General features: G+C 43.0%; 1 protein-coding gene across 1 annotated transcript in view; it reads right to left on the bottom strand.

Moving 5' to 3' along the window:
* LOC145970771 (uncharacterized) overlaps positions 1–24,068 on the bottom strand; it is a 121,486-nt gene that overhangs the window by 59,655 nt on the left and 37,763 nt on the right. The window contains exon 6 of the mRNA XM_083097709.1: positions 9,457–9,704. The gene's annotated coding sequence lies outside the window, so the exon portion shown is untranslated. The remainder of the gene's footprint in view (positions 1–9,456; positions 9,705–24,068) is intronic.

Genomic DNA, 24,068 nt, shown 5'->3' with positions numbered 1-24,068 from the left:
CCAAACACGGCTTAGGTTTTAACAACGACCATTCTCGAGGCACTAATACGGTAGAAGCATCGCCGTCGATTGGAATTTATGAGCCTTAGATTTCACGATGCTCCTCGCGATACAGTTGGAAGAATATGTAATGTACGATATAGTGAAATAATGCGATTATTAAATAAAGTACAGCCTTTGAGAGAGCTAAAATCAATTCTAAATATTTAGAAACTCTCGCTCAAGGAAATTAAATCGATATATTTAAACATTTAATATGCGAGAAGTTTCAATGATTCATTTCCGACTCGAGTAAGGGGATAAAACGAAAGACTGGGAAAACAAGTCGACGTTTTCTTATGGGGCGCCCGTGAATACAATAGCCTCGGCAGTATCCAAAGTGTTCAGATAATGGCGACACGCGTGGGTGCTTTGTGGGGGGTAGTGACACCCCGCGACACCGCAGCGTCCGATCCCACCGTGCACCCCGTAAATGGGAATACCTGCTAGCGTCCCGTCCATGCGGCATTACGGCGGCTTAAATCAGCCCCGAGGAATCCCGAGAGACACGGGTGTTCAATTACCTGGTCATAAACCTTTACTAGCCCACGAGGTGGACGGCGACGAGTTTGTTCGCGCGAGTGCGATTCGCCTCTCCGGGATTCTCTATGGACACCATGACGATCGAGAAGGTCTCTACGATCTTTACGATCTCGTAGAACCCCCCACCATGACGATAAATACCGCGAGGTGAGAAAATACACCGCTGATGTACGTCTTAGTGATGTTTCCGGTAAGACGTTTCGAAGAAAATCTTGCCTGCGCTTTGCAATTTCTTGTCTCTTTCCGCTCGAATGTTACAATCGAACGTCGCCATCATCGCTTCGTCTCCTCGTAATGATTACTTTCGGAATCGTTGCGGGGTCTCAACGATTTTAATTACGACCTCGCTTGAAAAGCGAAACGTTCCCGTTGTCGATTATGCATCGCGCGCCGAGTCGACGAGTAAATCGAGGAGGGATTTGTCACCTTTTTATCGACACCGCTGCCGAGCACAATAAAATATACACGGGCACTGTCCCCGGGCTATCGCCATTATTCTTCCCGATGGATAAGAGAGAGGCCTCGGCATTGTGTCGAAGGTGCATTACGATGTAACGCAAGCGGGGATCGCGTCTGGCGCATCCGATGCTCGCGACCGATACGCGAGTACTTTTGTAAAGATGTCAGAAAAGGACGCCGCGCGCGCCGTACCATTTAATTTTCAACGATTAATCAGTCTAACGATATCGATTATATCGCGGGCAATAAAATGCGGCGTAATAAGGAGCCAGAAGGAGAGATGTACGGCGCTGCGCATCTCGCATAACACAGAACTTCGATGTTAATCGCGAGGAAGGACAAGAGAGAGAGAGAGACGGAGACAGAGAGAACAGAAAGGAGGCGGGGGAGGGGGAGGGAAGAAAGGGTTACATCTGCAACTGTAAATCAATAAACGATACGTAGCGCGGAGGGCACCACCCTTTGCCACCGGCACCGGTGAAAAATATATCGCGGGACGCGCCGCGGAATCGTTCGACGGCCGAGCACGAGTAATATACCCGCGCGCGGCCATTTTTCCGGCGACCGGGGGCCGGTCGTTACTTAGTAGCTTATTTATTTTTGCATAGATAATCCGCGCGAGATACGGAACGAGATGTGGGTGGAGCGCGTATGCTTGAGTCACGTGTGATTAAGCGATGTTATCCGCGGCTCTCGGTGCCGTCGCACCTGTATACCCGGAACGCCTACGTCGAGAGAGAGGAGACTCTCTCCTCGCCTCGCCTGCGGTGTCTCTACCTTCCTTCATCCCTGAATCTCGCGAGGATCGACGGCCCTGGCGATGTCCTTCGTCGGATAAAGAGAGGCACGCTCGACCATCGTGGATATATAAATAATTCCAATGCTAGGGAGTTGACGATATTCAGAGAGTACATCCTCTACGGCAGGTTAAGATGATTTTAAACGACATTAAAAGCGCGAAAAATGAAATTAAAGGTGCTTTATACGCGCATGTAAAGTAAGCGTTTAATAATTATACTTTATAATTCGACAGATACTCGTAATACGATTCAATAGCGAATACTACACGTAACAATTTATAGCTCAATAAATAACGGTTCGCGCAATAACATTCTGCGCCAACACAAATTAAGCGATAGCAGCCTCTATATATTAACGCTGGACATTATTCACTCCTTTGTACGTTTCGCGGAAAGCCGCGGCGGCCGCGTTATACGTTTGCATACAACGATGCACAACAGGGTTACGGACATTGTTGCAATCTTGCTTCTTGCGCCTTTCTCAAACGGTACCGTAATGCCGGCATATTTCATCGTTCGCCACGCGCGGGAGTAAGCGGTTCGACGGCCGATTGAATATCGGGAAACGATAATAACAGCCCGTTTCCACGGCAGTTCTGCTAAAAGTATCGGATAATTATCGCCGCGCGGCGATATTTATACGAGTTATACGCACACCTGCCGCCGCGCTTATGCGTGTTCGTAGACGTAGAGAGCAACGCGTGTGTCTTAAAAAAGGAAAAATCTGCAAACGCGAACCATGCCGAGTTCTGTCTTGCCACACTGTATATTTATAATTGCGCTTTCTGTCGCGGCAACCGATAGCGGTTCCATACAGAGAAAACAAACGGAAGACCAAGGAAGGGTGCCCGAGTCAACGGTTGCGCTTTAGCTATACGCGAGCTCTTTCCGACAAACTATTATCCTGTTTACTAGCCCGCGAGAGGAAGAGATTATTCGAAGAGAAGACACCGTTCGATGATGTCTATATAAACGGAATTTTAGTTTGCATCAATTTCCATGTCCTGTTTTTATAATAGCGCGTAATGGAAAGAAAATTTAGATAATAAAGGTGTATCCTTTCTTTTCTATGAAATGATGGAATTGTTGATTAATTAAAAATATTAATGTTGTAATTAATTAAAAATATTATTGTTGTAATTAATTAAAAATATTAATTGATTAAAAAATATAAATAATATTCTACTTCTAACATTAGCATTATATAATCGATACTCTGTTTATGTAGCTTGCATTTTTGTATCTATTCCTTGTTCCTCGTACGTTATCCCCGTATCTCATTGTGTGTCGGTCCTTAGTCAGCTTCGAGAGTATGTGTCGCATGCACACGTGCAAACTATCAGTGTATCCAGCATGCTTCGCGCGGCGAGTCTCGCGATATCGTCGACTTAAATTAAGAGAGGGCCACACTCGATTAGTCCCAGTGGTCGTCGCACGCGTTTCTTTTTCTCGTTAGTTATCGGCGCGTACCAGGTCTCCGATACTAGGAGCCGAATCCTGCGGTCGGGACGATGACGCGAGAAAACGTAAGGGAGCCGATGTTCCTATCTCGTGATTCAGTAGCGTCTTACCCAGGACTTACCCGAGCGAGTAATGCAGTACCCGTGTACCGGTGCCGATACATCGGGAAGCCTCCCTCTCGAGATCGCCGCTCAATAAGAAAACTCTTATCTCTCCTCTTGTGTGTCGGCGGTATCGGGACCGACCGGTGCCAAGATCGGTCCAACGTCAGTAGCGAATGTCGGCGGTACTTTTGACCGGATTTGCCCGACCAGGGGATATCGGAGTAACTGTATGACTGGATTTACGGCGATTGCTTTACTACTTCTAGCCGGGTGAAAATAGTGATAGTGGCGTGGTACCTCGGTTCCGACTTTGATATCCAGTTTAAAATCCACTCTTTTGCCGACTCCTTGATTTATGGAAGTTTTTTTTTATCGCGTTATGCGGAAGGTTACGTTGTTGCTAATGTCTTTTGATGCAAATTCGCAAAGACTAAGCTAGACAAACTTATTCAGTTTGGTTACGGTGAATTTATAGCCATTCACACGTGAGCAGCCACGATTATTGTACTTTCACAGTCTCCGATTTGAATCTACGCAGCCAGCGATTCATTTTTTCGGCGTCATGATAGACGATAGTTCCAGGTTAACTAATCGGTCGGCTAGCAAACTAATTGCAAATTTATGGAAGTCTGCGTTTTTTGACCTTCTTCTCGGCGAAATTCGAAAATTATTGTGCTTGGAGAATGCCAATTAGTTTCGATCAAATTGAAATACGAAGTAGATAATAATAAGCTATTATTCTGTCATCGCCGATTTTGTATTCAATTAATTTTATTTATTGCCGTATATTAAATTATACATATTGTAAAAGAATCAAAGAATCCAAGAACCCTTTTGCACATCAATTATCCTTATGTAAAATGTGCGATATATTTACAAATTTGTTTAAATTACAAACTGTTTCATGGAACGAATCGTAAGTAAATTAGTCTTCTTGACAACCGTTTCGTTGGCAAAGAGAATAATACGTAACCACAATATCCGCGCATAATAATTCAATTATACCGAGCAAAAGGCACGCACGTGAAAATGTAAAGCGCCGTAAACAATGCGTCGATGCCTCGTTTTCGTTGCGTGTGTCACGACCGCGCCCGATAAAATTAACATACTTTTCACTTTATCATCGGTATGCAAAGGAGACGAAAGTGCACAGTCGCTATACGACGATATATCGGAAATCTCGTGCGTTCCATTTCCAGGATAATAGACTGCCTCATTTATTCCGCCCTAATTCCCCGACCACGCCCGACCGAATAAAAGTGCTTATCAGATTATCAATGTAGCGGACGCGCGCGTGCGAGACGCAGATACATAAGGACTCCGCTAAATAATCGGCAGTCCAGGCTTTTAGAATAGAAGAGTGTCTCTATATTTATTCGCCTTTAAGGTGACACCCGCGCCTGCGTGCAATAAAATAATTACAGCTCGACTTTATTACCGCCACAGGTATTTGCAATTTTGCACGGCCCATTTCTGATCGGTACTTGACGTTCGCGCGAGGTTTATAATACCAGTGATATCATTTTATTTGGCGCAATGCGTGCGCTGCGTCGGATCGACATCACGCTGTGCAACCGAGAAAATGTTTCGCAGCGTTGAGAAATATAGCTGCGCTCACGTGCGTATTTTCTTAAGGGGCACTATTATTTTTTTCGCGCCTGGCTGAAGGAATAACTGTCATCTTAATGTGTCGGAGTACGATTAAAGGTTGCGCATTTGCCTGCCGCGATTTTAAAATAATGTCAGTGCACCACTATCATCAAGAAAAGTAAAAATGTACTGTTCCATAATTTCTTACGTTCATATACACGCATCAATATGCATTGCTTTATGATAAAACAATTATTTTTATAAAAATCGAAGAAATCTATTCTGCACTTTCGTATTTACTTGATACATTTGTGTCAAAAATTTTCTAAAAACTTAAATTTTCTTGAAACCAAAGCAATGGAAGAAAAATAATAATCGTTAAAGAAGCTCATTCCCTGATTACCTATGCACATGGAACCCGAAATATGCGTGCATTTGACATATTCGCGTATATTCCCATTAAGTGCATCGCCTCGAATTTCCGATCGCACCTGTACCACATCGGTATTCAAATCGGTGTCAATGCGAATGGTGCTCGCTGAAACGCGTTCGCGTTATAAGGGAAGGCGGATAAGTGAGTATGTGGACGGAGCACGAGATGCACTCGGTAGGGAAACGATTGCGAACACGAGCCACGCATTCCCCGCTTAAGTGAATTCCGTTGACCGCGGCACGAATGTCGAAAAACGGCAGAAAGTGCGCGTGCATTTGCGTCTCATGCGGACCCCTTTGTGCTCCATATAAAACGGGGCATCGGATGGAGTTAAAGGAAACCGCGGACGGAAGACATAGGCACGACGACACGAATGATAATGAACCAATGTGACTGCGATACGCGACTCATTGACGATGACATTTAGCGACGTGTTATGTTTCGCGTCGCGTTCGGAAACATCGTAATACACTTCTCAAGTTTCTAGTTACGATAATGATACTCGTGAAAATAAACGCTGCATTCAATGGATTGCATAATTTTCATGATCATAATTTTCTATCCCTCCGTATGATGCAACGTAAAATTGCGAAAAGTATTATCGAATATTTCTCAGAATTTATTGCAACAATTTTATCGAGTCGTTTGAAAGAATTATCGATACGGATAAGAATGCACTGTCATGATCATAGCGTTTCTCGTCACCTCATTACGAAGCCGTCTTACATTAGCCTCCTTTGCGTGTTTTATCCTCCAGCACATATCTTCCTACCTACTTCGGCGATCAATTGATGCGCGATATAACTCCGCATCAAGGATACCGGTGGCTGGTACATAGAATCACACTTAGTGAATATATATTCGGTAGATGTGGGAGAGACATAGAGAGGCAGCTCCCCTCGAGAACGAAGCCTACTTCGTCGCCTTCGTCTTGTTCCTTCCGTGAGGAGGTTCTATCAACGCACAGAGGCAGCGTACGGTAGCCACCTATGACCTCTTGCTACGCAGGGGCGCATCGGTCTCCCCAAGCTTGTGTAAACTTGATAAATTTATTTTCTTAGCATCTCATTTAACTATGTGCGAGAGCAAAACAATCCATCAAGGGAGACAATATAGATTTAAATTTTATATTCGCTATCATTAATCATTATAATTAATTTACAAAAATTTTTTATAATTAAACCAAGTTTTTTCACAAAAATTAATTATAAATGTAATTATATATTTCCCTTTTCTAAAAACTGAGAAGGCTAAAGAGCTGCATGAAGAAGCAAGATGAATGGAAAGACGAAATAAAGTGGCGTTCACAAAATTTCTACTTCCACCGCGAAAAGTCCGCTGGCGATCTTAGAAATTATGCGACGGGGTCGCGTATGCACTTTCACGTGGGCGAGTTTCCGGAGAAGTTACGATATACGGTTGATCTACGGACAATAATTAAGCATGGCATTATAAATATCGCGCTCGCGCGTGTGCCAACGTAATTCCTTCGTCGGCCGGAGGCAACATAATGGCGCCTGAAAGATGCGTACCTGACCTCTAATGTGCGTAGGTGAACCTACGCACCCTATGAGAACCTCATCTTTACCATTCGCTCTTCTCTCTGCTCCGCTCGCCTGAGAAGCGAATGGAAATTGGTTGGCAAAGTCGGAGACAAATCGATAGCTTTCTAATAAATCGACGATTGTTCGAGTATACGTTCTTACTTCATATATCAACGAGGATTTCATAATAAGCAGTTTCAAGTTTCCTAGACACGGTCTTTCTGCTCTGAAAAAACTTGGGTGTCGAGAAAATAATTGGATAGTTTCCATATAAAAGAAATTATGTCTTTATATTGAAATTACGTAAATAATGGGTTTCTAAAACTTTTCTCTTTTAAAAAGAAAGAAATATGACAGTGCTTTTTGTCATTATAATAACGTGAGTCTTAATTACTAGACTTGAAGTTTAACTATTGATCGAGATCCACGATATTAAAATATAAATACATCTTTACATTTATTTTCAGATATGTATTGTCGAGTTCATTACTCGTGCATTCCTATGAGAAATTCTATGAATTCCACCATATCACTAAATTCTCAGATATAATCTGATTGGTACTTATCGCTTCTTCAGCCAGTCGTAATCTCTAAATATATCTACCATCGCAGTCACATCTGCTGTGATCTCTTCTGAAAGGTACATCTGCCTATGAAGTCTCTCGCACTGAAGTGATTTTTCCGAAATACATAACGCACATCGTGTCGGGAAATATTCAAATCGTCTCCTCCAGTATCAGGTATCGGCGCTGACTCGCGGCTATAACTGCGGGCGGAATAATTTTGAGCCGACACGTCGCTTATGATAATAAATGCGCGCGCGTCACGAGCTTCACATGCGTGAGACTCGATCTCGGGCTCTAGTAGTTTATAGGTTTCCTCCTCTCTTTTATGTCTGGGATATACCCGGCCACGTACGATAATGCACGCTTTTCCCTGGCGGTGTCACCGTCGCCCAGAACAGGCATAGCATTAACTGGCCGTTGCCCGCGCGCGACTCGCACGAGGATGATCTCGCCTCTCGACTCGTAACCGGCGCCTCCTCGGCCTCTACGGTCGGTCCATCAAGGTAAGCGGTAGTGGGTATATACGGTAGCCGTCAACGTGTCAACCGGTGACTAATGGATCCACGCTGACGAGACGACGTTGGTAGCGCGGACCCGGTCGTAAGTAGCGTGGTCGATAGCGGTGCCGACGATATAAGCGGTACATAAGCGTCGCCTTATTATAAATAGACATTTAAGATGAAGCTCGCACTACTCTCTTGAAACACGGAAATTCATCTTATCAGTCAAGAAGAAATAAATTACACCCGCTTCATTTAACTCGCGTTAGGCAAGCGTTTTCTCGTCGGACTTCGCTCAGAGGAGCTTTACTCAAATTAAAATTGTTTTTAATATGAAGAAGGTGAAATTATGGCATGTACAAATGTTGTTTTATTTATTTGGATTATTTAAAAGTCCATTAAAAAGACTAGAGGTACAAGTGTTTAAGATACAAGAGCGGAAGAATCGACCTAAAGTATTCAGTTAATGTTCAACATCCATTTGAAGGGATTACCGAAGCTAAATCTGATCAAATGGCTTGGAAAATTCTTGCCATTTGTTGTCTTAAGTGCTATTTGGACGTCCTATTAGGGTACGCTACGGAATAGCTGACTTTTCTCGTTCAACGTAATAACGATCTCATGATACGAGATATAATGTCGCCCGTAGAAGACATTTAATGTTCCTGATAATGACGCACGTTAAGGTTCAGAGATATCTAATCATTCGGTTATGGCCCTTCACTTTTGCTTGCGGCGATAGTGCACATCGTTTCGACATTGTGTTCCAAGAAAACGTTTCTCGACACGCAATGGTTCCGCGAATGGGCGAGATTATCTTTCATTTATGCGGACCAACGGGCGGCACAATGTATTTGCTAATCTGCGATATAAACGTCCGGTAAATTTACTCGCGACACGCGAATTTCAGCGAAATGATGTTTGTCCGGAGCAGTGATCTCATCCCCCGAATGTGTCGAGATTGTCGTTAAGATATACACGACGACGATTCCCGACGCGTAAATCTTACACGTAAAAGCTCGCAAAATGTTCGCTTGGTGCGCGAGCAATCGATATTTGTGCTATCGTTAACGATAATATAAATAATATGTGTTCGCAGTAAATGGTAGCCACTCTCGAAAAACGACATTCCTCGCTTTTCATAGATTTATCCCGAACTGTTTCGTAACACGTTGGAATTTTTGCATCTCTCTGGCAACAATTTAACCCTTTTACTTTCAACATAATTGCCTTTAGTGAAATCTTTACTCTAATTGACTCATTAATATTCCGATAAAGACAACGTTAATTTTGTACGTATAAAACGTAAATGCGATACATAAGGAGATACGAGAAAAGAGATACAAAAAGAGAAAGATCTTTGAAAGGAGCCGAGTGGGCGACCAACGTTGCAATCATCAATGATTTACTTACTTACCCTATGATTTACTTATCCCACATGTACTCGAGTATCCTCCCTCTTTGCAAATCTCCCTTTTTGACGATTCTTCCTCTCTCATTGCTTCTTTACCTGAAATCAGTCTTCGAGTGATGCACCGATGCTTGATTTATCGTCCATCTCCATCTTCCTTCCTGACTTGCGTGCCGCATTAAAATTTTTCTCCTCTATCTCTCTGTTTTTCCTCGTCTCCTCGCTAGAGCAGCCAACAGGTGACAGGTACTCATCTAAAACAATTACGGAGAATCGCGGTTATTTACGAGATAGAGAGCGTCATTGACGCTGGAGAGGAGGAGCGATGATTCGAACGGCTCCCCGGGCGACTAGGCGGCCGTGAACGGCCGGCATGATTGAGAGCGCATAATGCGAGATGTTGAGGCAGGTCGGGAATCGGCGCTAATGATCGGGCGTGGGTGCGAATTAAGCGGCGATGGCCGCGGAGGACGATGTGCCGACGACCTCGCGGTTCCGGGGACGGAGCGGACATGCAAACTCACCTTCCACGAGCGACTATTTTCTTTGGTCGCGTCAACAGTCATATATAGAAAACGCCAACCTCATGCTTGTTTAATTAGATGCGCGTTTCATATTTAAAGCAAATTTAGCGTCTTGTATTCCGGATAATTGTAGTGTCGATTACATTCGTACCCTTGTATCCTTTAATCGTTCACGAGCATCATTCAAGTTGTCGCGCGTTCAATATATTTATTTCGAAGAGATTGCAAATCCATGGTCGCTGCTTCAGCTGTCCAATGTCATTTTATATCTTCAATTCAAGTGCACTAAAAATATTTGAAGTAAAAAATCTGATATATTTAAACTTAAAAAGAGATTACAATATTAACGAGGAACCTACAGATTTACTGATAATTATCGCCGATATTGTGCATTGATAAAGCTGCGAAAATACACACAAATTACAATATAAATTACAAATTCTACTTCATTCCGTTCCATCTTTCTTTGGGATTTATGCCAAGATTACCGCGATATTATTCACGCTCTTACCGAGTATTCTTTCAATAATTTACCGATTATGCGCTCAATTATCGTCCTTAGTCGAGCAACAAAGAGGCCTCGTTTGCTCCTCGTAGCCCCTATCGTTCCAGCTCGTCTCAAAAACACGCCACCGCCGCGCGACATTAACGCTCCGCTCATTTACATCGGGCGGTCGTTAATTGGTATCGGATCTCAATTACCGTAGATTACGGTGGCCTTTTTTCACCTGTTACTGCGAGCGAGAATGCTCGCAGCTCGGCTCGCGATAAGGCGTTTATGACTACCGCGCACACGATGCCAAGGTTGGTTTCTCTTTCTCTCTCTCTCTCTCTTTCTCTCCTTCTCATTTTCGAATCGTCTTTCCGTTTTCTGCTTCCTCCTCCTTAGGTTCAATTTATCGGGTCTTAAGATACATGCGAGAGTATCGTCACCGGTGGCTGCATAGAAAGCGTCGTCTTTTTCGCCTCCGCAAACGGACGCTTCTTCCCGCCAAGAAAAGAATCACCGCGCCATAACTCATGCGACATTAACGGAATTAGCATAGCAATCTCATTGACTGGCTATGTATGTGTGCATAGGATATTTCATCTCAAATTTCGAGATCGCACACGTTGAAACATACAATAAATAGAAAAAATGACACTTAAGAGGAGCGTTTTGGTTTCAAGCATGTTAATCAAAGATTAAATCTTTTTCTAGACAGAGGTATTTATCACCTTGATATATTTCCTCTCTTGTTCTGAATTTTCAAGCTGTACGATCTGAATTGAAGCGAAATAATCTACGTGTCCGACGTTCACGTGGCCATGCAGTCGTGACTTTTAAAGCTGTTCAAATCGTGATGCGATCGGCCGACCCTGTTCCGTTTCTTCGGAGGAACGATCGCGAGACGATCCGGTAATCGCATCTGCATATCGATGGCGGAACACCTACGCGAATTCTTTCGTCCGGATGATGCGCAACCAGGCAGACCGACGTGTTCCCTTGGAATTACAAGATACGGAGTCTGGAGACAAGTGCTGGAGAGCTGTGAGGTTTCTTTCGCCAAAGATATACTGCTAAATAGCTACAATACTCTGACGATTTATTATAGTCGCTTACAGATGTTAGCGGTTCGCTTCGGTGATTTTTATCAAGTCTCTCTTTAATATGATGTTTTCACTACCGCCAGTTAAGAATTCAGATTTGCAAGATTGACAAATTGATGACAAAAATATTCCAAGATTTTCGCAATCTTCTATTTTTATCCAACAAAATAAAAAGACTTATTTTAATAAAAAATAAAGAAAGATCTCGCTGACCAAGTGCAAGGAAATACACCAAGCTGAGAGAGAGAAAGAGAGAAAAGTTCCACCTGTGTCCCCGAGAGCCAATCTCGGGAACGAATCAGACCCTGAACGAGTAGAGTCGGAACAGACCTGGGCGGAAGAGAGACAGGCGTCCATGGAAAGAAGGCTTCGAGGAAGTACACTTCGACCTTCCCGTGATGCCAGTCGTTATCGCGCACCGGGCATCGCGTGCCGCAACCCTACCGTAGGCGAGTTCCCTCTTATCGCGCATCTACCACCACCTGCGAAGGATCGAGAGCGCGGTAATCGTCTCACGGTAGTTCCCCGGAGCGCGTCCTGACACCGTCCCGCTTCTCCGCGCCGTTCTCGTCCGGACGAAGGAAACGAGACGCGCGGAGGGAACGGTAACCGCAGACCGGTACCGCCTTTGGCGCAAGCGCGCATAATGAGAGTGATATAATAACGACGCGCACCGGCCGGCGACACAACTCATCCCGATAAAAGGATACCGCTTTCTCGTAGAAGCGGAGAATAGAAGGTCGAGGAACGGAACGGGCAGCGGAGGACCACAGCGCAGAGGAGCGTCTTCGGGAACGAAACAGGGTACGGACGAGGCGGTATGTCCGTCGCGCGCAGGAGGAACGATGTAACCAGTCGGGTTAATTAAGAGGATCCAACCTTGACGGACGTAGCCATTGTGCACGTGCTGCGCCCCGTCCCATCCTCCTTTCCTCCTCCTTCCTTCCCCTCGGCGCGTGATGCGTACTTAAACGCGTCCACATATGTACACGTCCGCGGGACACCGTCGTACTTCGTTCTTGTCGTGCACCATTTACGGAGAACTTTTTACGGGTCTCCTGCGCCGTTGAAGAACGACCGAGAATTGTTCACACAAGTTTTCTGCTGCATCTCTTTTGTTGTAGAAAAAAAATATTATTGGAAGTGCAAGAATATTTTTAGCAAGAATGTTATTACAAATAAAGAATATTTTTACGCTCTCTCTTTCCTTATTTAGCGAAACATATATTTAATATCGCTTTTAAAGGAAATGAAGACATAGCGCACAATCTAACCAGCTGCTTGAGATTCATATAAAGACGAGATTAAGGGGTTATACCTAGTCAGCAAGTCGAAAAAAACGTATTTTTGGGGAATTTAAAAAAAAACTGTTAGGTATTTTTATTTCATCGATTCTTTATCATAATATATATCTATCAAAGAAATTTTCATAATTTTTTCAATTAAAAATATCGAGAAATGTAGGCACAGTAGCTATTTTCCAGAGACATCTTTTTTCGGAGGCGCTTGGCGGTGAGCAAGATTGCTCGGAGCTGGATCATCTGAAATAAAAAATTCAAAAGGATTTAGCTTTCGTATGAATTGATCTAGTCGGTGAACGAAGGGATTTTAATTTTGATGAAACCTTTTTTTCTTATTAACAAAAGAACGAAAAGTTTTAACACGAAAAATTCGTATTTTTGCGTCAAACGTCTGTCACATTGTCAAAAATCAATTTTTTGTAAAATCCTTCGTTCACCGACTAGATCAATTCATACGAAAGCTAAATCCTTTTGAATTTTTTATTTCAGATGATCCAGCTCCGAGCAATCTTGCTCACCGCCAAGCGCCTCCGAAAAAAGATGTCTCTGGAAAATAGCTACTGTGCCTATAATTCTCGATATTTTTAATTGAAAAAATTATGGAAACTTCTTTCATAGATATGTATTACGATAAAGAATCGATGAAATAAAAATACCTAACAGTTTTTTTTTAATTGCCCAAAAATACGTTTTTTTTTACTTGCTGACTAGATATAATCCCTTAATAGAATCCAAGACACTGTCTTTTGTTGATACGGATTTCTGAAACTGATTTTCATACATCGAGATAGCGTAATCATAAGACGCAAGGTACTCTTATGCATCGTTTACGTGACGTTCCATTATCTTTTCGCCGTTGCAAGACGAATCAGCGCGCGGTTGATAGCGCATTACACGTCCCGCGTGCAAAAGCTGGTCCGGAGCAGAGATATAAAACCGAGGGGGCGTCCTGGTGACAATTAACAGACCCGCTCGACCACAAATCACCGGGCGGCAAGCTCTAATCACAACCGCGAGACCGCTCTCTTGCTTTCTCGCACCGCTCTCCCCCGCCGATTTGCCCGTCTTTCTCTCTCTCTTCCTCTCTCTCTTGCCTTCTCAGATGTTGGCGTGATGTATAATAGTATCGGGTCTCGTGAAACCACCGCTGAAAGCGCACCGCGTTAAGGTGCGACACGCTTAAGAGCGATCTCGAGACCGCGAGATCGACAACTGTTTTCTTACGACCCACTTTCGCGGCGCCGATCGCGTTTCCTGTCGCCGACGTGCGCGGGTGTAAATTTCAATTTTCAGATTGCCTCGTAAATCGTGCGCTCTCTATTCGAGGAAGTCTGCGGCGGATAAGCGCGCGCAGACTAGACGAAAGCGTTGTCTCGGCCCAAGATAATTGAGATAGCACACTGCTGGTATTCTTACGCTATGCAAATTAATGTCCGCCTACGTCAAAATTCCGATTTTATTAGACAACAAAATGTATGAAAACTACGAAATGATGCAATGATGATTCGATATGAAATAATTTTGATCTCGTAACATTAATCATTAAGGGGAGTTTATGATATAGCGAAGGCCTAATCAAGGTAAAAGATAAATTCTTGTATCTAATCGGAAATGAAAATTATCTATCTCCTTAAATCCGAATGAATTCAATAGGATTATTAAGGATCATGTATCATCCCAACGAGTTCGAAAACGTAGGAAATATAAAACGCTCTAGAAAAATGAGCTTTCCTGGTATTCAGTGGTTAACGAGATCCCGTGCTTTAGCGAATCTATTACATCGCGACACATTAAATTAATTGAACGCCGATTCCTAATGGATTGGAGCGTAGCTAGATCGATATCATCCCGTCTCGATAAAGGTAAGCTTCGCAGGCAGACGACTCGACGGTGGAAACGGATGGCCGCGCACTTAATAACCGATAATTTATTAATACTGCGCGTTCAACATTAGCCCGGCGAGTAAATCAAGGCATCCTTGTTTTATGGCATGCATTCATTACCGGGCAGGTTGCACTCGCTCGTATATCTCCGGAGTTCCGGGCCCCGACGAAGAGGGGACCTGTGGTTACGCGCGGAAAAGTGAGAAGGACGGATTCCACCCCCTCTTTCCTTCGAGCGAGAAGGATAAGGGAGGATCTCCAGCGCCTGTCCGGACGTTCTTCTCGCGCAGTGCATACATTGTTAGCTCGGTTTACGAGGCACATTTTAAGACCTTTACGCTCCTATGTCTTTACGTTTACGATCGTTACAGGGGCCCCTCGTGGCCTCCTTCCTCGCGACAATTCCTCGACATTCTCCTCCGCCGACACCGGGATCAGCGGACTTTACCCGGGGTTAAGGACAGAATCCTCTATATTTTTTCCCTCCTCTCCTTCTCTCTTTCACGCGAATCTCTCTTCGCTATCTCTAAATCCTCGTTATCCCCGTGCGGACCACCTCGGAAATTTATCGTTCTACGTCGACGACATCTCAGATCCCGACTGAGCTTGGGAGCCTAATGACCTCTCACACGATGTGGAGTACATAGATATTTCTTATGGTGGGGATCGATCTCTCCCGCGTGTCTCCAACAGTGCATTTCTGTTTTCCGCGGTGTCGCAAAACCCGCGAGTCTCATCAATCACTTATGTTTAAAGGACGTATTTAGCGGTTTAATGGAGTTTCACGGGACACCTGCGGCGCGCGCGATAATCTTTCGCAGCCACGATGAATTCCGTAATCGTGCGTTTTGCGGAAAAAAACACGCGACACGCAACCATCATCGTTGATCAGTTTAATCCGAAAAAGAGAAGAGCCGCATGATAAATTAACAACCATTATCAGTAATGATGACATCAACCAATGTTTGATAAGCGAGATTCATTCCTGTTGAAGAACACGAAATTGATTAGAAGTTGCGGCAAATACTGACAATTTTAACATGACATGATGGATTGTAATACATCAGGCACGATAATTCCCGCAAAGTGCAATGATCATCTTTCGAATGGCAGGTGGTCGCCGCGACAATCGCATGCAAGACGACAGGGCGGTTTTATCGGCGGACGATGGTCGAAGGGAGAGGAAACCTAATTGAGTGTCCTCGCCCTGGGTGTCCAACGTTGTCCGGTGTTGTCGCCGCTACCTGAGGGCGTGGGCGTTCTGATATGAGTTACGAGTCTGTCGTATTACACGGCAGTGACCATGGCACGGTCGCGGTGGTCCTGCCCGTTCCGAGATTACAGACCATTTATACAGCGAGCGATCAACCCGAGAATAAACGCGGTAGCATTCGCCGCCGTTTCATCTATTCCGTTATACGCTCGATCGGAAGATTATCTGAATCCCATAGCCGCGCGACGAGATTATCCGAGATATCGTAAGGACTAATTAATATAAAGCTGTATCAGAGAAATTATCGACGTTAGTTGTAAAGATAATTTAGTTCTGATTGGAATCAAAATTTTTAGACTAATCATAGAAGGCTTCCAATCTTTTAATTTAATCGTATCATTATGTAATGTCTCTCGAATATTTTCTTTTTATATTAAAAACACATACAGTGATATTTTTGAAAATTTAAATCCGGATACCAACAGAACGAAAGCAGACTATATAATTTGTCGACTACGACGTGGAGGATGTCGAGGTAGAACCAAACCGGTGGTCACACACCCACGACGACACACTACGGACGTCGACGGCTATCACATAAAGGCAATAAGGGGTAGGTCGGCGAGAGATCGCTATAATGAGCAGAACCAATATTAGTCGGTGTGGCCACCATGCCACTCCGGCGAAGGAATTGGCGAACGAGCGGATCAGCCGGGTAATTGCCATTACGATATCATCTAAATGCTCTCACGGCTATCCGTAATGAAGACGCACACCGACAGGGAGAGTGCCTGAGACACGTACGAGAGCGAGAGATCGACTATAACGTAAGCATCGTATACGCCCACGTAAACATACGCACGCGATCCGCCGATGCTTTCGCGCTTGTATGCCTCGCATCGTCGTTCACCTCGTGAATCCTCTCAGGCCGGACTTCTCCTCGCCCCAGTGCCTCCTCTTCCTCCTCCACCCCCGCTAAACGCTTCTCAATGCTATCGACGAGATATGAGGCGTGTCTAATTACGCGATCGGTGCACGTCCAATCAAACTGCCTTCCTGTCGACGATCGCCGTCACCATTATCGCGATCGAACCGTGCGCGTGGGGAATCGTCTCACCCTTTTCCGTCGACGTTCGCCGTCGGGACTCCGAAGCGAATTTCACGGACCGCGTCGCCCGGTGCTTTGACCTCCGATTGATCGACCGATCTCCGATCTCGTTCCCGTTCTCCATGGGAAGATTCAATATCGCGACGCGCAATGAAGAAGAGAGAGACGAGATTTTTATCATGTTCCTTGAACAAAGAGAAAATATTAAATAATTCCGAAGGAACTCACTCTCCAAATCAGTTTATATAATTTATATATGCGAAATAAAATAATATGCTTGGATTATACTGTCCCGACAAAAAATTATCCAAGAATAATGCGTAATTAATATAAAATCGACTAGATTTTTAGTGTCTAATGACATTCATTCAATAACATGTTTCAAAAAGAAAGCGTTCGAAATAAAAAATCGGAGGCAATAATAAAGTAATGGCCATATTTTTTCACGAGTTGTACAAAGACATGACCACAACCGACTGGTTTCGTAGAAACCGAAGTCACCGTCGAGGGTCAGCGATTTTAATAAGAAATTTCTGAAACGCAATTGCGATTTCTGTCCTCCCCCCTCTTTCCGCACTCCTTGCTCGACACGAGCGAGAAGTGATTAACATTACTGCTGGAATAACGATTAGGACCTCGCCTCGCGGTTGACGCCGTCTCATTAAGTCAGTTTCAGTCGACGAATATCAGTATTTGTGTCTGTGCCTGACCTCTTGACGCAAATTTCCCGCGATTAAACTCGTTCTCCGATAAGATCATCGGATGGCGATACATTCGAGGTACACAGCATAATTATTGAATAGAATTCTTACAGATGTAGATAATTTCTAACCACGCCGTAACTTGCTATGCTGTTTTCCATTGACAAATATATATGATCGCGTTTGATTATATTTTAAAATATTCATTAACGATCTAAAATATAGGCCATATGCCTAATGATGAGAAAATTAAATTAATATTTTTAATTGTGTCTATGTAGAAAATAATCATCTCGCTGTCTGTGTGTATAATCGATCTTTCAATGGCAGGAAGAATATCTACTGCACATAAGTGGTAGCGCGGGAAAGTAAACTTAACGGGGTGTAATTCAGCGATATCTTTACGCATGATGGCCACCGGTAATTGCCGTTTTTACACGCAATCAGAGCATGAATTTATTGGTTGCGTACGAACGACTCGATTAGTCGCACTGTCGATTTGCACGGTGGAAGCAACCGAACTTATTAGCCCGCGTTAGCTAGATGCCGCTAATTAGAGTCGTTGTAATATTTGCGACGCTCAATGGCCAGGAATCCTGTACTAATTTGTCATCCATACGCAAGTCCGTAATTTTGCTCGTAAGATTTTAAAGATCATCGTAAAGTCATAACAGTAATTTATGTATTTGCCCGGCAGGAAAATAGAGGAGGGGAAGAAGAGAGAAAAGTGAGAGAATGCAATGATATGTTAATGCGGTTAATGAAATGCCCTAGGCTATACAAAAATGTAAATTAATATACTTGTTCGGTATGAGATCATTTTTTTTTAAAAGAGACTAAGCTTGTTCGAGAAATGGTGATATATTTTCCTTCTGACGTATATCGTAAATTGCATTATTAAAAAAAATAAAAAAATATTAATCCGTTAAAGTTTTTTAATTGGTTTACAAATCTTTAATTTCTTTTGCATTTTTGATCCAACTTTATAAAATCTGCAATATTTCTCTCTATTTAAATAATGCATGCCTATTGTTAAAATAATATTCGCTATAACACATAAAATATACATTAAATAAAATATATATAAATTACCGACAAGTATTTTTTTAATTTGTCCGACTATTTAATTTCATCCATCTCGATCTCTAGCGAGAATTAATTTCGCTCGGTTGAGCGCAAGCCAGAATTCCATTTTGGGCCCACAATGTCGTCAGATGAGACAGCGGATTATGTTCGACGATTTGACCACCCGTCTTTTTTCCGCATTATCTCTATTGCATCTTGTTCCACTCTAGAGCAAAAAAAAAGCGGACAGCGCAACCTCGATCATAACATCTTAAACTCGGCCATTAAGCGCCTTTCTTTAACACGCCATCAATCGATATTTATCTATGTCAGGTTCGATCGCGCGGTCAGATATATTAAAAATTCTATTAAACGCGGACGCGAGATACTTTAATACATTCGAAACTTGGCTCGCGTTCTCCTCTGATCGATTGAATAGAACGAATTCAACACCGATCGCCACTTCGATGCGTGTCCGCCACCCAAGTCGTCAGGGCCGATGCCGCCGTAAGAGACGAGCATGTTCCTTGACAAGTTCGTTCTCCGGGACATGCGCCGGTGCTACGTCGAGTCCCCGACGATTTTCACGACGCGCATCGAGCTCGTAATGAGGGGTCGTTAATCAGGGGGAGACAATGGACACAGAGACGCGTCCGCCGTGATGAGATGGCGGCGGACTCGGAGTAGGCGAAGAGGCGGACACGATGACACCTGACACGCGGGCTCCTTACAAAGAGATCATTCACGATGATGTGCCCGCTACTAATTATTAGGTCTCACGTAATGAGGCGCCCTCTGAAGATGCCGACGCAGATGCGGAGAAACTTGGCTCCTCTCAAGAGACGCTCCGCCGAGGATCCTTCCCACGCGATTTTACAACAACGATGATACTTTGTAACGATTATATCAACATGACGCTGTAAGATCTTGATGTGCCATTTAGTAAACGTTTCTCGATAATATTGCACAAGCAATATTAGAGATTATCGTTTATGATTCGTTATGCAATAATATATATTTTTTTCTTTTTTAACTGAAACTTATATCAAACTCTTTTGAAACAATTTTTAATATTAATTTAATTATATATAATATTAAAAATATATTTATAGATAAATTTTATATTTTCGGATACACATTATCTCTATGTGATATTGAAAAAAATCAACACATTCGTTGTCTTCCTTCCATTGCATCATAGAAGACAAGATGTCATTATTGCAATATCGAAGAACGAACGCTCGGTTAATTTCGCCGACATAATTCGTCGATCATCCGTCGCGTCATCGTGCAACATTGTGGGCACGAAAATCCGTCTCGGCTTACGGATCAATTAACTTAACGACCGGCGGGCAAGTCGGCGGCGAGTTAACGCGGGGTTTCGCGTTAACGCGCCGCTCAGGGCGCCCTCGGAAACCTACGTCGACCGCGCATAAAGGAGCATAAACACGGCCCTGTCGACGTCGCGGGTTTATTAACGCCGACAATTATACCGCCGGGGGCTAGGCGTGATTTACAAGGGGAGCTCGTGAAACCGCGCGACCTACGGTCCAGCCCTTTACCACGCGAGCGACACACACATACGGGGACACCTTTGCCTCCATTGTGAGGTATATAAAAAAGTTTCTCGGAAATTTTTCGAGAGGACGGAGCCACAACGACGAGGCTTAAATTTCGATAGTCTGAAGCATTCTCTCGCATGAATGTATTATCATAAATATGTGACTGGCCAGACACAACGCGTTATGATAATTGTCGCAGGTGTATACGTAAATCGTATAATTTACGATCGATGTTATGATCTCGGCTTTATGATCAACGATCTAAACCGCAGCGAATGCATTCATTTCGCGCACGATCGACCCATTTGTCGCGACGCTTCTTGTTATTTCGCATAAACTTCAACTGATCTGGAAAACAAGAGCATTTAGATGATACTTTATGATTTAAATGTTACATTTATATACGTCGATTTTGATAAAATCGATAATATCTCATAGATGCGAAAACGTTATAAAGATTAATTCGTTAAATATTATTCATTTATTAATATTAATCCATAAATCGTTTCATAATAAATACAAATGTGTCGATTCATCAATAACTTGTTTCCTGCGAATGATATACTTTTGATAACGATATATATTGCGATCAAGAAATGAATGCATGCAGAATGTATTTGTAATAAATTGTTTCAATATCTCGTAACCAGGTCCGACCAACTCGGCTATCTATCTTTCGTTCCGAGAAGAGAGCCAGGCGGACTTGAACTCTGAAAAGCCGGGGTCTTCTACCCCGGGCCCAGGACTCCCCTAATTTGTTTGAGTGAAACAATATCGAGTTACGACCGATGGTATCGCTCGGACACGCACGTGCTACGGCACACGGAAGGTTCATCGCGGTTCTCTGACGAGCTACCGTGCCGAGCTATCTTCACGAATCTCACCTCGCCGAGAAGAAGAAGAAGAGGAAGAAGAAAAGAACGCAGCGGCCGCTGCGAAGACGACTCCCTTCCATGCTTCAAGCAGGTTTTAGCATTGCGCGTATACGAATTTATGTTGCGCCGTGACTTTCAACGAGATGTTGATCCTCCATTCTGATCTCGCAAGAGCGGAGACAGCGGTAAAAAAAGCCGGTGAAAAAGATCGCCTGGCTCAAATCTACCTAAACATTTCGCCCGAGAAAAATTTCAGGATCCAACGAAATACACCTGACTTTGCGAGTGACATTTCCGTCTTTTAATTATCTTCCACTTAAAAAATTTCTCTTCGAAATATATTCATATTTCTATTTTTGCAGTACAATTGATATAACATTATTTCATCAATTGAATATGAAAAAAATTATACTTTTTTTGTCTTTTAAATATTAAATATTTTCTCAAGATTGTTGGCAAAAGAAAGAATCCTTTAAAAATATCTCAAAATCGACTACTTTATAGTAATAACATTGGTTTTAGAAACTTGCGCTCTTTTAGTGTCCCTTCATCAACGACAAGCCTTTGACAAGCCGACGTGCCACCCAACGCGCGAAATTAGGACCGTATCGAGCAAAAAGGAACTGCGGTCCTGCGGTCGACAAGATGTTGCTGCTTAAAATTCCAGCCAAGAAACGCACGACACAACATCAATGATGGATCCACCTTCCTCTTGATCGCCGTTACGTCGTTCTCCCGATACTCTTCTAAAGAGATGAGCGCGACTTTCAAAAGAGATCTTTGATAGGGAAACATGAGGAACTGTCATGCGGTGTTCGCGAAAGTTACTCAATGAAACGTCAAAACAGCAAGACACCATCTTTCTTCCGCCTGGTGTCGCTTACTTCTGCTTCCTTTTTTTCTTCCTCTTCCTCTTCCTCGACGCGTGAGGGCGAGCGCGTGCGGATCAATCGCATTTATTAAGACGAGGTGTCACGGAATCGTTATCGCTGTCCGCCTTATAAGCTTACTCGCAGTACGGAGGTGTCAGCTACATCGATCGAGAACATTAGCCGCGAGACGCGTATCCCCCCCTTCCTAACGAGACAAAATGACACGGGTGCGTTTCTCTTCTCGGGCATCTCACGTGCGGTTTCGCAGCCGCGGCCGATCCGTGGACGATCTGTCTTTCAGCCCGATAAATCGCATTCGACGCGCGACTTCGTTCCTCGGTACTTTGCAATTTTGAGTGGCATTAATCCTGTTTTGTGCTACTTAATTGTAATCTAAATCACACGTAATGCAATCTGGAATAAGTACGGTTTTTAAGATACTAGAATGTTTGACGCTTATATTCTAGCAGTGTAAAATAGAAATGTTAAAACGGTTCACAAATATTATTGTATAAATTAATCAGTATCGAGCACTAATCGTTAAAAGTAATAATCGCTAATGTTAAGAAAGATAAAAGAAAGCTGCATCTTACAAAGTGTACGTATCATATCATGGAACGAAATGTCGCACAGAGAGTGTGGTATTTGTAGAGTAAATTAATCGTATAGATTTACATATTCTTAAAAGCTTAATAACTTATCGCTTGTCAAGCATTTTACTTTGATACATTTATCTTTTATGATAATGAGACTATTTTATATATATATATTTAGCTATTTCTATATATATTTAGCTATTTCGCGTTTACCGAAACATTTTCTCTCGTTCATGATAATTTCGTTTGACTGAGAAATCCAAGTTATATATAACACGTGTACTAATTTTTAGCGGAACAAATGCAATGTATGTAAATTTATATTCCGAGAAAAAAACAAAAATTGCATGTTTTATTGCATGCAAAAATTGCGAAGATTTTAATTATAAGACTTAATTAAATATTGTTTTTATACTTTCACAATTATATTATATAATTAATTATTATAATATATTATATATAATTAATAAATATTATATAATTAATTTAGTAAACATTTATGAAATTTCTCCATTTATGAAGAAAGAAATTTGCTTCCATAAGCTCTAATTTAGTTAATTATTCTGAGATATTAGATGAATAATTTGCATTCATATTAAATACATAATTATGCTTGAATAATAAATAAACATAAATTTTAATTAAGCCTTAAATTAAATATATAAAGGACCAACAAAATGAATGCTCCAAAAACTCGTAATAAAGAAGAGCAACGAAATCTTATCACGCGTATTTACGTTATCATAAAAACAAATGGACAACTAACCTGTTCTTGTATTAACGAGCCGGCGCGGATCGTGCTCTATCTCGCGAACGAAGTGTTTTATCCTCCGGATCCGAGACGTGAGAGGAATTTGAAACTAAAATCGGCCGCGTTGGAGTCCGCGGAACGAACAAAGGGGATCGTGATTCCCGCGTCCGTCAGTTCCCGTATCCTGTCTCCGCGAAAGGAGCTGGATCACGGGAAAAAGGAGAGGCGAAAGGAAGGAGAGAAGAAAGAGACGAAGGAGAAACGGCGGGATGAAGCGAGACGAAGGAGCAGCTTGCAGGGCGGAAAAGAGCGAGCAGAGTCGTTTTGAATGGTCTCTCTCCTCTCGGGTAGCCGGATGCGTCTCGGACGAACATTTCATCTGGCATAATCCAGTTTATGAATCCCTGAATGTGCATGCACATACGCGGATGTCTACGTATGTATGCGCGCCTTCTATTTCGTCGGTACGGCGCGAATGGACAGGAAACGGCCGGGACTGAATGCTCCTGGAATTGGATTAAGAGCATTCTGTGTAATGCTGCCGGCTTCGTCATGGTTTCGCCAAAGCTTACACGCG

The sequence above is a fragment of the Camponotus vicinus genome, unplaced genomic scaffold (assembly GCF_025532165.1).
Source record: "Camponotus vicinus isolate PSW18456_S1 unplaced genomic scaffold, iyCamVici1.0 SCAF_4, whole genome shotgun sequence".
NCBI lineage: Eukaryota > Metazoa > Arthropoda > Insecta > Hymenoptera > Formicidae > Camponotus > Camponotus vicinus.
This window is presented reverse-complemented; position numbering and strand designations above follow the sequence as displayed.